The sequence below is a fragment of the Symphalangus syndactylus genome, chromosome 9 (genome assembly GCF_028878055.3).
Source record: "Symphalangus syndactylus isolate Jambi chromosome 9, NHGRI_mSymSyn1-v2.1_pri, whole genome shotgun sequence".
NCBI lineage: Eukaryota > Metazoa > Chordata > Mammalia > Primates > Hylobatidae > Symphalangus > Symphalangus syndactylus.
Window position 1 is genome coordinate 114,007,327 of NC_072431.2, and position 18,491 is coordinate 114,025,817.

Here is an 18,491-nt window from a genome sequence, read left to right on the forward strand (position 1 = left end):
TGTTGGACATAAATTTGGAGCAAGAGTAATTATAGTAAAAGGTTACTGTTTAAATTCTTAAGCAAATAAGGAAGCTTTGGAACATCAGGATTTCATATGCTTCTTAAAGCTATATTTGTTGCCATTGCTGCTATTTCTGATATGACACTAAATTGACATTTGTCACTTCTTCCTATATCATGAAATTTTAGGTAGCCTCTTTTAATTCAAATTGCATGGCTAACTACTCAATCTCAAATGCCTGTTACTATATAGAGTTTGTGTACTCAATTAACATTTGATTACTGAGAAACAACTCTTTATCTGTTTTGAAATGGATGTATTTGGTCATCATATTAAACCTCCATCTTATGTGTTTAATCCAAACATTGCAAAGAGGTTAAAAAGCCCAAGATTTTATTATGTTGTGCTCTAATTACATAAATGGATTTTTACATTTTATTTTATTTTATTTTTTTGGAGATGGAGTTTCATTCTTGTCAACCAGGCTGGAGTGCAATGGCACAATCTCAGCTCACTGCAACCTCTGCCTCCCAGGGTTCAAGCAATTCTCCTGCCTCAGCCTCCTGAGTAGCTAGGATTACAAGCATGTGCCACCACTCCCAGCTAATTTTTTGTATCTTTAGTAGATATGGGTTTTCACCATGTTGGCCAGGCTGGTCTCAGACTCCTGACCTCAAGTGATCTGCCTGACTGGGCCTCCCAAAGTGCTTGGATTACAGATGTGAGCTACCGCACCTGGCCTACATTTTAATTTTTTTTTTTTTTTTTTTTTTTTTTGAGACGGAGTCTCGCTCTGTCGCCCAGGCTGGAGTGCAGTGGCGCAATCTCGGCTCACTGCAAGCTCCACCTCCTGGGTTCACGCCATTCTCCTGCCTCAGCCTCTCCGAGTAGCTGGGACAACAGGTGCCCGCCACCACGCCCGGCTAATTTTTTGTATTTTTAGTAGAGACGGGGTTTCACCATGTTAGCCAGGATGGTCTCGATCTCATGACCTCGTGATCCGCCTGCCTCAGCCTCCCAAAGTGCTGAGATTACAAGCGTGAGCCACCGTGCCCAGCCTACATTTTAATTTTTATGTTAGCTTTAATTTTGTTTTGCTTAACATTTGGTTTCTTTGGTCACTGAGGATTTAGAGAGTATTAAAAACTAAACTTGAATTTGAATGTAGCTCCAAACTTTTAAAATTTTTGATTGTTTTATTTCCTTGGATAAATAGAAAACAATAACATCTATCTTTCTAAATGGTAAAGATTAAAAGACATAATATTAACACAGTGTCTTATTTGTACTGTACTTATTTGACTGTACTTTTATATGAGCATTTCTTTTTACTAACACAGGCTTAGTGGGGTATTTGAGGGCTAAAAAAAAGAGGTTATAAGGAGACTTTTACTTTTTTCATATTATTATACCTGAATTAGTATACCTTCATCTTAGGTGACTTGTTAAAGAAGGAAATTTAGAAGAGAAAAATCTTACATACCTCAAGGAGTATTGGTAAAGAATTACTCAAAATTAAGCCATATGTTTGCAAATCCTATCAGAAAGCCGATAAGCATACTTTTATGAAATTTAAACACCTTAAGTTCAGGAAACATTTTATTATTACATATTTCTAAGTACCGCAGGCTATTGTTTATCCTCTTAAAAATTAATAATCTGATTAAAAATGTTGTGTTACCCTTTTCAACAAGTAAGCATTTGAAAATTCTTTGAAAATGAAAGACTTATGAACAAACAAATGAAAGGTATAGGAGAATAAAGATGACTCTGATGATGATGATGGTGGTGGTGGTGATGATTATGATTATGAAGAAGACGATGATAAGATAACATTTTAATGTTCACTGTTTGGTGTTACTGTGGTAGATACTCAGATGAAGAAGGTGCCATTATTATTTCCAGAAGAATAAAACTTAAGAATATAATACTTGAAGACAAATAACAATAAGGGATCTTGTTTGGTGAGGTTTAGAGGAAAGAAAAGGCATCTTCTCTTAGAGAAAGAGGACCTGAAATTTTAAAGGTATCCAACCAGATGATTTTTCAGGTGAAAGGCCATATATATATATATATATATATATTTTTTTTTTTTGGTGGAGTCTCACTCTGTCACCCAGGCTGGAGTGCAGTGGAGTGATCTTGGCTCACTGCAATCTCCGCCTCCCAGGTTCAAACAATTTTCCTGTCTCGGCCTCCCTAGTAGATTGGACTATAGGCGCATGCCACCACGCCTGGCTAGTTTTTTGTATTTTTAGTAGAGACAGGGTTTTTAAAATATCTTTGTATTTTTTATACACATTTGTCCATGTCATTTGTGGTTATTTCAGGGAAAATCCAGAGCATATGTGCCCCTTTTAATTTTATGTATCTTTGTAGACACTTTCTCAACTGCCTTGTATACAATTTTATATTCTATTATAAACACCATTGTTCTTTGCACAAAAGATGTGCTAACAAGAGCTTTGATTTCTCAAATGAACCCAAACATTTCTAATTAAATGAGTGTATAGCATCGTTTAGAGAAAAATTCCTAAGGCTTCCAATAAAATTAGTAAGTAGTACATGTCTACAATAATAATAGACTTTGGTAACATTAATATTTGAATGGAAGGCTACTTTTGTTAACTAAGAAACTCTTGCAGAACTCTTGTTCTTCAATTTTCTTAATACTATTTTCAGTGATTTGTTAAATTTAATGATTAAGACAATTATTTTCATAGCTATAAAGTAGAAGTCAGGAACAAAGTTTGCCTCTAATTTAAAGTAATTGGTTTGTGCTGCTTTTAAATACTTTAGCTGATTCCCTAGTTGCTTCAGTACATATATCTTGTTTACCCAATTAACAATAAGATTATTGAGGACAGAGACCTTTTAAAAAAAAAAATCAGCCATGTCGCTACCTAATATCTTACACATGAGATATGATAATAAACTGAATTTTGTTTATACACACAATGTTAAATGGATGCAAAAGAATCCTCAGCATATATGTGCCCTTCTATTTATGTTAATTCTCTGTCACTGAAGCATAATTCACAATTCATCACAACTCATTTTATATAACATTTGGTCAGAAAAATCTCAGAAATGGCTGTATTACAGAAGGCCTAAAAGGAAACTTTTTAGCATGTTATAAACTATAAATATTTTGAACTCAAAATTATGGAAATTAGATACAAATAGAGTGCTACGAGCGAGAACAAAACTTCGTACACTGTGAATGCATTCCAAATAAAAAAGAAGTAAAAGGTCAAGACATAGAAAATCAGAGTAGAATATGGGAGAACTTCTTATTTTTTGTTTGTTTTTCATAACTATCAAATAACTCATTGTTTTTACCTTTGACAGTAACATTTGTACATAAAGGTCATTTTCATTAACCTTAGGTTTATAATTTCCAGCCTCCTGGCCCAAAGGCATTGCTGTTATTTACAATTTTTCTTAGTCCTATGCAAAACCAAACAACCATCAGTGTAAGGTTAATATATGTTAAGTGCCTCAGGCATATTTCAATTAAGTATTAACACAGATTGGAAAATTTCCAAAACATTTAGTGAATTTTACTTTCAATCATTTTCATTAAAATTAATAGCAAGGGTTAAAAACTAATATAACAGGGAGCTGGGGGAATTGAATTCTTAGCATTTAAAGGACTGCTTATACTAATGTAGAACAAATTTTACTATAATTTGGCCACATATTACCTAGTACTGTTTATTTTGTGTGGATAGAAGGATGGGAGTTATGTGTAAATTAATTTTAATACTTTTATATTGTGACTTCAAAATTTGATAAGTATATTTACTAGATACCAAAAATAAAGGGCTGCCACATGAATAAACTTAAAACCTCAAACTGTATGCATCCATCATTTACCAGATGCTCCGGAAGTACTTAGACATGTTCGAGAAACTAGTTTATAGAAATAAGAAAAAGAACTGTCCAAAGTAGAGATTACTATGCCAATATACAAATACTAAAACTGTTATAAGAGAAACCAGTGATTGAGAATTGTGTCTATGAAAAATTGTAGGTAGAAATAAGAAATAGAATGAAATAAAATATGTTGCTGAAATATCAAAATAAGAAATCATAATGGTCAAAATTAACCTCTCAAAATAGTATTATATAGAATATGACCTTTAAAATGAAATGCACATCACTGGCTTTCCTCACTTAATAACTCTTTATCTTCTTAACAATAAAAAGGTCTCTATCTGTAAACCAATTTACAATGTTTTTGGTACTATTAACAGCATTTTTTAAATGTGAGATTTTATCAGTTTTTGTCTATGATGTACATACATATATGTGCATGGATATTATATATATATATATATAGCATACTATATACACATTTCCAGTTTTAGTGATTTTTTTAATCTTTTAAAGATATTACACATGAACACTGATTTTTCTTCAAGTCAATGTCATATAAACTCCATAAAATGGAATATGAACAAGTTAAGGACTTGTTAGTTTGCTTCTGTAACCGAAGCAGCATTTTTGATGTTAGTAAGCTTTGTTTTAAAGTTTGACCACTTGTTCTAAGTTTCCTTCAAACGTAAGAGAAGAAAAATGATATTATACAAGGCCATAAAAGACCATAAACATAAAACTCTTTTCTTTGCCATGGGAATGGCCTTTCAATTGTCCATTTGCTAGATGCCCACCTTTGCAAAAAGCCATTGAATGCAATTGTCACCCTAAGAGGGCAGGATCCTACAGCTAGAAGAATAGCTGAGAAAAAGTGGGAAGGATAATTGTCACATGCTCCTTGAGTTAGGTGTGGTGGTCAAGGTGAGGCATCATTGGCCATGAGTCCAGAGTCCAGAGTGGTAGCTGACTGCTGCTTTGTGGAATTAGAAGGGTTGGCAAGACCATGAAGTAGCTTAGTAACTTGGATAGCCATTGAAGGACTAAAGGTGAGGGCTCTGAGACAGCTCCTTCAGAGAGTGTGGCTATGAGAGAACAATCATGAGAAACTACCAAAAAATATGGCACAAGAATCTAATTCAGGTTTATGTTTCCCATGGGTTAATATTGCATATGAGCACCAAAATACAGGTGGTACAAATAGGAGGGATTCAGACTGAAAATGTTATTTCCCATCTCTGGGATAACTTCTTTCTCATCCCCTTTGTCTACTCTGGAAACTCTCTCTTTTTTTTTTTTAATCTGATATTTAAATCTGAAGGAAAATGTTTTGCTTTAACGTTGTTCATTCCCAATTTTAAAGTACAGTCATTCCTTCCTTTGGCTTCCATAGACTTCACACACACACACACACACACACACACACACACACACACACACACACACTCTCTCTCTCTCTCTCTCTCCCTCTCTCTCACCCATACCTCTCTGTCTCGGTCTCCTTTTAACCATAGATTAAGCATCTCAAGGAAAGGGTCTGTATTTAACTTTACACGTTTGGCTCCTAGAGCATGGACTGACACATAACAGGTGCTCAAATGTATTTAATGAATAAATTAATAATTTTAACCTTGTAGACAAATAGAGTAAGATAAAGGGTAACACATTCAGTACAATATCACTAGTTTTTATGGCAAATGCTTCCCACATTGAAAAGTGATTCTATGTAAATTCTAACACAATTTTAAAAGCTTCTAGATTCACTATATTTCAAGGAGTATTATTACAAACAGAAAAAGATGATTGACTCATATGAGGCCAAGTGGGGAACACATAGAATTGGTATTTTCCTACATTTATTACTATTTTACTAACATTTAGTTGGGAGGAGTTGGTAAACGCATACAAATTGCACTTGTGCTAAATATAATGCAATTAGTTATAAATGCATATACGTTATAGTTTGGTAAATTATTATAAAACTCTTCCATAGTAGTTTGGTTATTCTAAATTAAATTGTTTCCACTGCTCCAAATTGAGAAAGTCATATTTTTAGGCTTGTCGTGGTGCCTGTAATCTCAGCACTCTGAGAGGCCAAGGCGAGTGAATGTCTTGAGGTCAGGAGTTTGAGACCAGCCTGGCCAACATAGTGAAACCCTGTCTCTACTCAAAATACAAAAATTAGCTTGGTGTGATAGTGAGTGCCTGTAATCCCAGCTACCCCTGAGGCTGAGGCCAGAGAATCATTTTAACCCAGGAAGTGGAGGTTGCTGTGAGCCAAGATTGTGCCATTGCTCTCCAGCCTGGGTGACAAGAGCAAAACTCTATCTCAAGAAAAAAAAAAAGAAAGAAAAAGAAAAAAATTATATATTTAGAACCATTTATCTGGTTATAAACCTTATCTCTTGATAAACTCTAGAGTAACTGAGTCTGCCAACATGATTCATTTCCCTATGGATTACTGAAGAGAGGTAGTTTCCAACTGGATTGTTTCCAGAGACTCATATCCTATGGCATGTTGTATATGGTTTTTTTTAATATTTAAAATGGAGAAACAATGTAAGTTTGCAATACTAGAAGGTTATTAGTAAATAAATAGTATAGTATAGTATCAGTTAAATATCATAGTAAAAGTTACATATCTTCCATCTGAGGCTGTATATTGATAACAGGTTAAGTAAAATTATTTGTCTTTATATAAATAGACAGTGAGAGCTTGGCCATTGTTGTTTTTTTCTATTCTTGTCTCTATTTGATCTCTAAGGCTTTGGACACTATTTCAATGAAAACTGTTTGCTATGTTATTAGGCAATTTTTACTGATAAATAGAAAACCCCTGTAATTTTTTTTTCTTGAAACTAGCATCAAATTGTCAACTTCTTTCTAGTGACCTTCAAAGTATAATGTTAATACATCATTACTAATCTATATTGGAGTTGAACTTCTAACATTTAGATCAATAATTGTATATTAGAAATCTATATTTACAATTCCTGTATCTTAGTAGAACACTTACCTCTTGGGTTATCTGTGAGTAGACATGGGGAATTCATACAAACATAGCTGTAGGTGGTTAAATCTTTAGGGAAAAAATTATAAGCAATTCAATTATTTTAAGATTGATGATGCCCACAAGAAAATGTGACACACATATTGCACAGGATTGGTCTCTAGCTCTTTTATTGAGTAATTATGGTGTATGACCCATCAGCAGTTAACTCTTCATTTGAAATTTTATTTTTACATTTGATTCTTTGTAATCTAAATAAACTAGGTAAACACCTATAGTCCTTGTGGAAAAGGATTATCTATATTCCACTTAGCAATATTTTGGATTAGTAATGGCTTAAAAATTGAAAATATAAAGTAGATAACATAGCCTTAAGTTCCTTTTGCCTTTATAAGTAAAACCTAACTACTACCTGAATAAGCTGCTGTAGAAGGACATATCAAAATGCCATAATAATCTCTTCCACACTTCTAATATAATTTTGGGAAACTCAAGCCCACCAATTACAAAAAAATCTACCAGAAAAACAATTTCAATTCTCTGCCTCTCTAACCTCTTCACTAGATTATTATGTATTGTGTTACAGATGCACAGAACACTTCCTGAAAGTTAGTAAGCATTGCATAAATAGATGTCGAATAAACTGCAAAAAAGAATCCATTAGGTCTGACAATAAGAGGCCATTAGTGACCATTACTAGAATATTTTATTATGAGAGTAAAAACGCAGGGTTGCAGTGGGGTAATGCATGTATGGGAAATGAGAACTCACTCTGATTTTATAGGGTTTTGCTATATATCTCCAGAATAAGCTTTCCCACAGGGTTTGACTTTCGGAGTCCTATGCAAGGTCATCATAGTGGCTTCTCCTTTATCCTGCTGACTTATTACCTCTACGTTAAATGACAGTTCTGGAAACATTTTCCAAACATGCCTCCGGTGGTGTCTCCCAAATAGGGAAACATCTACTCTCACTGGTAATACCTCCTACATACCTGTACTACCTCATTCTTTCTCCAGTGTTCACTCCTCTTTCCAATCTGCAAGGAAATGACTTTCTGTTATGGTGTTGAGCTCCTTTGAAAGAGAGTACAACATTAGAAGGCCAGTGCCTCTAGTTACACAGGTCTTTAAGTTGTATCACATATCTCTCTTCTTCCCAGGATGTCTAGCTGTTCCCTGGGGACTGAGTTGGAGAGCTTTCAAATATTGCTCATACTTTACCTAGAATCCACTCCTCTCCAGAATCTCCAAGGCTGGGCAGCTGTGACTGGCTCATTACACAAGTGTACTTCCCAACTTAGCCAGAGTTTTCCTTGGGGACCCAGTGCTCTTTCCTATGATCTGCCTTCTTTTAGGAGATACAACATATCAAATATGTATAGACTTCATCCAGTTTATCGTGTTTTATATATATATATATATATATATATATATATATATATATACACACAATTTTTTTTTTCTCATGAGACTCCTTGTCACCGGACAAAATCCTTTTTGCTTTTTTTCCTGTTAGGTGTCCTTGAGCATTATACTAATTTCAGAATCACCATCTGCCTGGAGCGCAGAGAAGGCCACTATAGAGTTGTCACATAATAACCCTTTCTTCAGTCAGTCATGTGTCTCAGCATTGATCCATGCAAGACTCCCTCTTGGACTTTAATATATTTGCTTGTAATGTACCTCTTCTGCAAAGAATTTTAGCTAGCTTGTAAAAAAAGACACATTTAATAAACTAGTAAAATATGTGACATCAGAACCAAGTAAAGAGATTTCAAAGTAGGTCAACACAAGAAATGCTATTCATATTTTTTGCTAAGCTTTCAGGAAGCTAGAATCAAAGGGAATCAAAAATAATTTAAATTATTAGAAAGTAGAAATACTAACTACACTTTAGGATAAACAGATATATAAATAATTATAAACTCAATTGTATATAGGATGCTCTGGGTGACAAAAATTCTCAAGATGTTTACACAATGTAACAATTTATTGATATGCTTGAGATGCATGTTGGTCTGTCAAAGTTTTTTTTAGAATTGTTTAACATTATTGTAAATTCAGAAATATTGTTTTGCCAAAATTAGTTAGCCTATATTTTATAGCTCTTCATCATTATGTGATACATTGTTTAATTTAAATTAAATAAATATTTCCAGGATGCTTATTACTAGTTTAGAACTCTGTTATATACTATGTAACCGGGTAAACAGCTTAAGTTGGGGATTTAGCATATATGGAGGTTTCAACTTTATTTAATATTATGTTCTCGGTAATAGAAAGGAACATTTGTGTATTCTTTTTTTGACTAGGGATTAGTGGTGTAGGCAATGAGGAGTTAGTTCAAAATTTTATTTTTTGTATTTTGAAGGTTTGATTACTACAAGATTGAAGTGAGAAAAAAAATAATCAAGAATGGTGCCATGATTTTGGCCTTACCCCCTGGAAGAATACTAGTGCCATCTACTGAGATTGGGAAAGTGGCTGGAAAAATCACAAACATCTCTTTTGGACAGTTAAATTAGAAATGCCTGGTAGACATGCACATCTTAACCTTTGTAGTATTTGATGATGTCTAGTGCCTAATTACTTCAAAAGCTATTCTTTTCTTGACTTCTTCTCTTCCTTCTCTAATTATTGTTTCTCAGCATTTTATTCTCCTCATCACTAAAATGCTGCTTTTCTCTTATTTTCCTATGTTCTCACAATACAAGACTTCAACAACTGTCTATATGGTAATGGCTCCAAAATCTGTCTGTTTAGCATAGACCTCTCTCTGGAATTCTAGAGACCTATTGATTCAAGTGAACCTCATCCTACACATGCCTCAAATTCTACTCACCAACTTTTCCCCTATCCTTGTTCCTCTTTTCTCAGTGAATAGTATGTAACATTTATTGAGAGTTAACTGTGTATCAGGCAATCTACTATGCACTTCATATACACTTAATTATTTATTCCTCTCAACAACTTACTGAAATAGGTATTACCCCAGTATACATATGAAGAAATTGAAGCACTTAAGTGGCAAATCTGGAGTCCAAACTCAGGTAGTCTCCAGAATCTGGGCTTAACCTGTATGCTATAGAGCACCTTTGCTATCACTTTCTATTCAGTCAATTAACTCAGAAACCTTGGAGTCATTTTGGCCTTCTTCCTCTTCTTATATATCCAATATGTTCCCACATCCTCTTAACAGATCTTGAGTCAGTCTTCTTAGTTCTATCCCCACTGCTAATGTGTTATTTCAAATCTTCATTATTTCTAATCGGTACTATTTCCAAAGCTTATTAAATGGTTACTGTCTGTTTAATCTCTTCTCTCTTCCACAGTACTGCAAACAAGTTTTTATAATATGCAATACTGATCATATTCTTCCTCTAAATCTATGAATTGTCTTCTCATGGATAGGAAATATGAGCCTAGTGGTTACAAATTCAGACTGATTAATATGGGGCTAAATCCTACTGTGCTACATACTTATCTTAATTATGTATACGTTATTTAACATCCCTAGCCTTAAGAACCACACTGAAAATGGGGATAATGGTAATACTGAAAATGGGGTAATGGTAATGTCACCTGGAACATCCTATTTACAATTGAGTCATGTCATAAGGTAACGTTACATGAGAAAAGTTATCAAAACCATTCGGGAGAGTGCCTAGCTCATAGGAAAATCATTATAAATATTGGTGATAATTTATTATCATTACCATTACCATTATTATTATTTTAATGTTTAAAGCAATACTTAAACTCAGCCTCACACACAGAGCTTCCCCTGACCCTCATCTACTTCTCCAGTTTTATTTCATAGTACTCAATTCCTACATCACCACTTGCCAGGTTCAATGAAATAATGCATCTTCTATAATTTTGTGCTTTTATTCTGCTGTCCTTTCTGCCTGGGATCCTGTTTCTTAGCTTAGAGACTTTGCAAAATGTTCCTTGTATAGTAAGACTTGATTTAAGGATATCATGTATAAAGTCCATCCTGATTCCTCCCATTCACTCCATTTAAGACCAAGTATTTCCTTTCTGTCATCCCTCCTATGCACCACAGACTTCTCTCATAGTGCCCCTGCTATTTAAATGTATTCTTTATATAACTATCTATTCCCCTCTTTCAGTCTCTAAATTCTTCAAGGTCAAATAGTTTTAATGATCTTTATATTTCCAGCACAGAGCTCAATGCCTAGAATATAATAGTTACTAAGGATGTGAGAAACACGTGGCGAGGAGCCCTGCCACTGCAGATGAGGCCATCCTAGACCCCCAGACTGTCAGCTCATCAAAGACAGATGAGCAAGCCCACTCCTCCATCAAGCTGAACCACAGATTTGTGAGAAATAATTAATGGCCACTTGGTATTTTAAGGACTAAATTTGGGGTGCTTTTCTCATGACAATACCTAACTGATATAAATACATCAATTAAACACTAGGAAAAACAATTTAATTTCAATTCTAGGTTTTCCATCAGAATAATACAAAAGGAGACCCTGGAGGGGAGTTTTTTTTTTTTTTTTTTTCCATTGGAGAATAAAAATATTTCATGAAGGAAGTAGAAACCCACAAGATTGGGGCTTTTTCATTCCAATTATAAAAGTCCTAGCTCCGGCTCATCACTCCCTCCTCCTCCGTTTTCTTAGCAGGCTATTGATGAGAGTCATCAGAGACTCCGAGGTATCCAGTTATTTTGTAATAGTGGAGAGCAACTGTGTGTGATGAGTGTCTGGGGCACAATGGAAGTCAGTATAGCTCCATGTTCAATGTCAGGGTTTTTCACAACGCTTCCCAATTAACTTCCAGAGAGCCTGACTACAATATCACCAGCTGCTCACTCAATCAATTTCTATACATTTTCCTGAGCTAAATGGGACTTGCATGACTGAATTTCCATAGGAGTTTTCTCTAGTTGCAATGTCATAACTAGTGGGTAAAGTATTTGGAAATGACTTCTTTTTTTCTTTTGCTTTGTGGGACATTCTATTTGATTATATATCTTCCCTGTCTCATTCTCCAACATTGCTTTTCGTCTATAAGATTTGTAATTGGAATGTGAGTCAAAAACCAGAGATGAGCGTAGTAAGGTAGAACTCACCTCTTTCCATAATTTATTCATGTATTCTTTTTTAAAACCGGATACTGATTGTTTATTATTTGTAGAGCACTACGCTAGGTCCTGGGGATATAATAAAAATAAGGAACAGTTTCTGAAATCATGCAAATAACATTTTAGGCAAGAATCTGGAAATACACAAGTAAACCATAGAAAATGATAGAGAGGCTCTAATTTAGGGGGCTAGTCAGAGAAATCTTCTGTAAGAAGATGCAATTTAATCTCAGGCCTGAGAACAAGAAAGAGTCAGCACTGGAATAACTTTGGGGAAGAAAATTTCAGAGCGATAGAAAAACAATGGCAAATGGTGTTTTGTGAGCAAAAGCTCATTGGGTACAGAACTGGCAGGCACCCCCTGAGAATGTATGTGCATGAGTGATAAGAGGTCATATGGGACATCTAAGCAGAGAGTAGTTCAGGCAGGGCCCTGAAGACTGTGATGAGAATTTCAATTTTATATGAACTGGGCATTCAGATAACTCTGTCTGCAGTATAGAGATGAGATCAGAATTTGCAAGAGAGGAATAGGAGAGACCAATGATTGCAGTGATACAGGTACACGTTATAGAACCTGGGCTAGAGAACGGTAGTGTAGGTAGAAGGAAATGGAGAGATCATGCTATATTTTGCAGGTGAAGCTGGGTGAACCAAGTAAATTGATGTTTTAGAGTTTCTGCATGTTCAAATTATGACTATAAGCCCTAGTTTTGGCTAACGTACTTTATCAGCATTAAACCAAAAGGATGCTCCCATCCTGTGAAGGGTATCACATCTTGCCAAGAAGAATAATTTAGGTTGCCTAATTTGCATATGGGTGAAACTATAACTGGATAGGTAAGGTTTTAGAATGAGCTCATGGAAGAGAACTATTTAGATGTATAAGAATGGCAAAAAGGCGAAAATTGAAACATTTCTCTGGATATAAAAATTTCCCTAAATCATCATTCCTTCAAATGCTCTGTGTTTTACAGACATGTATAAGAAAACAAGAATTAAACTTTATAGATATATTTTTGTTAAATACAGCTGCTTTATTACTACATGTGATGCAAAATACAATGAACGGTTAATAGTTTATATGAAGTGACTTACAGAGTGACAAGGAGACCACTTCACGTTAAGTGGCAAAATAAGAGGAAATCAAATAAATATCAAGACAATAGAAAATTATTTACTGAAACTAGAAAAAAAATATCCTAACAGTCAGTATTCAGCAACCCATAGAGTTGAGACAAATGCATAGATGGAACTAAACTCTCATGCCGTATTAGCCTGGTTTCTCTAGAGGGACATATATATACATATACATACATATATATGTATATATATATCTTAGTGTATGTAGTATATGTAGTGTGTGTGTATATATATATCCTAGTACATGTGTGTGTATATATCTATATCTATCTATCTATATATATCCTAGTACATGTACCTAAAGGGGAGTTTATTAAGTATTAACTCACATGATTACAAAGTCCCACAATAGGCCATCTGCAAGCTGAGGAGCAAGGAAAGTCAGTCCAAGTTCCAAAACTGAAGAACTTGGAGTTTGATGTTTGAGGCAGGAAGCATCTAGCACAGGAGAAAGATGTAGGCTGGGAGGTTAGGCCAGTCTAGTCTTTTCACATTTTTCTGCCTGCTTATATTCTAGCCTTGATGGCAGCTGATTAGATGGTGCCCGCCCAGATTAAGGGTGAGTCTACCTTTCCCAGCCCACTGACTCAAATGTTAATCTCCTTTGGCAACACCCTCACGGACACACCCAGGATCAATACTTTGCATTTTTCAATCAAATCAAGTTGACACTCAGTATTAACCATTACAAGTTGACCCGTTGTCAACTTGAACCCATACACATCTCCTGAGATCATACATAATCTTCAAATAAAGAAAATATGGATATAGTTACACAGAACATAATACAACTATCCTTCATACAACCAGAAACATACCAATCCCCAACCCAAATACTATTACATAAAGTTAGCAATACTTAAATGCTGATGTGAAGTCAATAAATCTTATGTCACATGATAAAGAAAATAAAACTATTTTCTTAGTACATGTATACATGCACATACATGTTTTAAACAAAAGAATGAGGAAATACTTATGACGATTACAGTCCTCATTTCTGCAGCCGGTCATGTGATCATAGCTGGTATTGATGACTGCCTTCTTCGACTACCCATTCTGTATTCCCTTTGCCTTCAGCAAATACCCCATCAGGTTGTGTTTTTCTTCCTGGTGGGATGACCCAAACCTTCATTCCTGAAGGGTCTGAACCATTTGTAGTCCTGCCTGGATTGGGCTGTTGTAGTTTCCCATTTACCTTAATCACAGGGCATGGTAAAACTAAGAGACACCCCAAGAGATCTCCTGTATTCCATGCATACTTTTCCTACCTCTGTTGTGGAGTAGTAGACTGATTTCATCTTTATAGTCCAGGTTGATCACCCAGTCAACACTGTAACTCTCTTCTTAGTCTGTTGAGTTAAAGGTAGGAGGAGCCCAAAGCATCCAGGTGGCAATCTTAACTTCCAGTTTAATGGAATCGTTGTGTTTCCTGGTGGCAGTGTTCCTCCCTCTGGAACTAAGACCTCTAGGCCAGCAGAATGTAATGTCTCGGGAACAGGAAGCAAGGCTACAGTAACCAAAACAGCATGGTACTGGAACAAAAACAGACACATAGACAAATCGAACAGAATAGAGAGCCCAGAAATAGGGCCACACCCCTACAACTATCTGATCTTCAACAAAGCTGACAAAAGCAAGCAATGCAGAAAGGAATCCCTGTTCAATAAATGGTTCTGGGATAACTGGTTAGCCATATGAAGGAGATTGAAACTGGACTGCTCTTCCTTACACCATATACAAAAATCAACTCAAGAATGATTAAAGACTTAAATGTAAAACTCAAAGCTATAAAAACCCTGAAAGACAGTCTAGGCAATACAATTCTGGACATGGGCCCTGGGGAAGAATTCATGACAAAGACTCCAAAAACAATAGCAACAAAAACAAAAATTGACAGATAGGATCTAATAAACTAAAGTTCTTCTGCACAGCAAAATAAACTATTGACAGAGTAAACAGACAACCTACAGAATGGGAGAAAGTTTTTGCAAACTATGCATCTGACAAAGGTTTAATATCCAGCATTTATAAGGAACTTGAACAAATTTACAAGAAAAAAACACAAACACTCCCACTAAAAAGTGGACAAAAGATGTGAACAGACACTCTTCATAAACAGACGTAAGTATATGAACAAGTCTCAGTATCACTGATTAGTAGAGAAATGCGAATCAGAACCACAGTGAGATACAGTCTCACACCAGTCAGAATGGTTATTACTAAAAAGTAAAAAAATAACAGATGTTGGTGAAGTTTCAGCAAAAAGGGAATGCCTATACATTGTCGGTGGGAGTGTAAACTGGTTCAACCATTGTGTAAGACAGTGTGCCAATTCCTCGCAGAGCTAAAAAAAGAACTACTGTTTGACCCAGCTATCCCATTACTTGGAACATACCTGAAGGAATATAAATCATTCTATTATAAATACACATGCACGTGTATGTTCATTGCATCACTATTCACAATAGCAAAAACATGGAATCAACCAAAATGCCCATCAATAGTGGACTGTATAAAGAAATTGTGTTATATATACACCATGGAATACTAAACATCCATAAAAAAAGAATGAGATTATGTCTTCTACAGGAACATGGTGGGGCTAGAGGCTATTATCCTTGGCAAACTAATGGAGAAACAGAAAACCAAATACCACATGTTCTCACTTATAAGTGGGAGCTAAATGATGAGAACACCTGCACATGAACACAAAGAGGGGAATGACACACACTGGCTCCTACCAGAGGGTGAATGAAGGTTAGGAGGAGGGAGAGGAGCAGAAAAGAATAATTGTTGAGTACTATGATTATTAACTGGGTGATGAAATAATTTGTACAACAAACCCGCATGACATGACTTTACCTATATAACAAACCTGTATATGTACCCCTGAACCTAAAATAAAAGATAAAAATTAATTAAGGCATGTAAAAATATTGAATCTACTAGAAAGGATTGTGGATTCTATACAGTATGGTATCTCAACTATAAATAAATATTCAAGGAAAACTTTCAATGTTCAAAGAAGAAACAAAGCATTTAATTGGAGTAGCTAAAAGTTCACACCTAGATATTAGACTGGATTATTATCTAATAGAAAACTATTAAAAAGTCTACATTGACCAAGACATCTACAATGCTTTTATGTTCTATAACTCACCCTAAGTATAGTCAAAGATACCAAGGACTTCAGTCCGTGGTCATTAGTAACTACTAACTGAAAAGTTCCACATATCAGGTCACAAGAGAAGACTAGAATGAAGGTCTAAGACCACATAAAGTTACATGGAAACAGGGGATTCAAAGAAATTAAAAAACAAACAGGGCAATGAAACCACTAAAATATGGAATTAACACAGTACAACTTATATCATTGATATTTATATTGACTGAGAGTTATCCCAAGAACAATATATTCACATTTTCTTTGAATGGGATCATGGTTTTCAAAGCACACACCTGGAATAGTACAGAGTTTGAAGTGTGACACTGGCTGAAGTAACACTTTTCTGTATCCAAGGAGAATATAATAATCAAAGGATAAACTAAATGGGAATCTCACAGAGACCATGGAGCAACACTATCACTAACATTACCCTATGGAACATTAGCTTGACCTTGCTGACAAGTGATTTCAAAGCCTCAACAAATTAGAATCTATGCCTGTAAAGTCCACATAAAATGTATAATACCTCAAAAGATTGAAGGAAAGCTAGATTAGCAATGGAGGCCCGGACAATCACTAAAGTACATAAAAGAGATCTACATGGAGAGTTAGGAAATGGACTTAGACTGATGGAAACTTAAGATACAGCATATGGAGATTGAACCTGGAAAATACAAAAAAACAAACAAACAAAAAAACAGGCCGGGCACGGTGGCTCATGCTTTTGGGAATCCAAGGTGGGTGGATCACTTGAGGTCAGGAGTTCAAGACCAGCCTGGCTAACATAGTGAAACCCCGTCTCTACTAAAAATACAAAAAATTAGCCAGGCATGGTGGAACATGCCTGTAGTCCCAGCTACTCAGGAGGCTGAGACAGGAGAACTGCTTGAACCCAGGAGATGGAGGATGCAGTGAGTCGAAATCATACCATTGCACTCTAGCCTGGGTGACTGAGCAAGACTCCATCTCAAAAAAATAAAATAAGTAAAATTAAATTAAACATAGAAAGCATGAGAGCCATGTACAATGATTAGTAATACCAGTAAAGGTGTTGCCAAAATTGGGGACAAATTAATGGAAAAAACTAAAGTTTAGAAGGACAAAATGCAAAGAGATTAAATGTAATAAATGATTGCACATTAAATTTAAAATTTAAAATCTAAAAGAATCAATCTCAGATATAATTCCAATAGATATGAATGAAGTACAGAAGTAATGTTGCATTTAACTATAATCTATATAGGCCAGACAGTAGGAAGAATTAAAATGAGCATTTAGAAATATTACCTTTAATGCCCTTTAACTCTTCTAAGGAGATCCATGAATTAAAGTACATGAAAGAGGGTGAAAAATAGCATTATCAAAAGGCTTCACAAGTCATGAAGACAGAAGAATGAACAAAACAGACCCATACAAGGATCTTATAAATGACCATTGGGGCTAAATGTTATCTTGCCAACAAAAGAGATATAGGAAATATTTAAAAGAAAATGCATTTGGTAGAATTACATATAAATTATATGAATGGAGTTACATTTGTTTGGAAGTACTGAATGCTGAGGACCCCTCTGGGATTCTTTTTATATTCTGAGTGACTGGACACAGTGGAACATTGTCAAGATATTTAAAGAATATACCTTGTTCACAGTGATTATGATTATATTTATGTGCACACATTATAAAGCTTAGTAAATTAGAGTGAGTGAAAATTAAGGTGTGTATTGTAGTGTTTATATGTGTATGAATTATGACTCTAAGCCCTGGCTCTGTGAAGAGCACTTTGTTAGCCCCAACCAGTCAGAAATGTCTACATCCAGTGAATGACAAGACACCTTTCAGGACCAACACATTAAGGTGACCTTATTTCTACATATAGTCATTTGCACATAAGGATATTTCAGTCAACAATGGGCCACATAAACTAGTGTGGTCCTATAAAATAATACAGGGCCAAGCACGATGACTCATGGCTATAGTCTCAGTGCTTTGGGAGGCCATGGCAGGCCTTGAAGCCATTAGTTCTAGGCCAGCCTGGCAACATAGCAAGACCTTATCTCTACAGAATAATTTAAAAATTAGCCAAGTGTGATGGTACATATCTGTGTTCCTAGCTACTAGAGAGCCTGAGGCAGGAGGATAGCTTGAGCTCAGGAACTTCAGGGTGCAG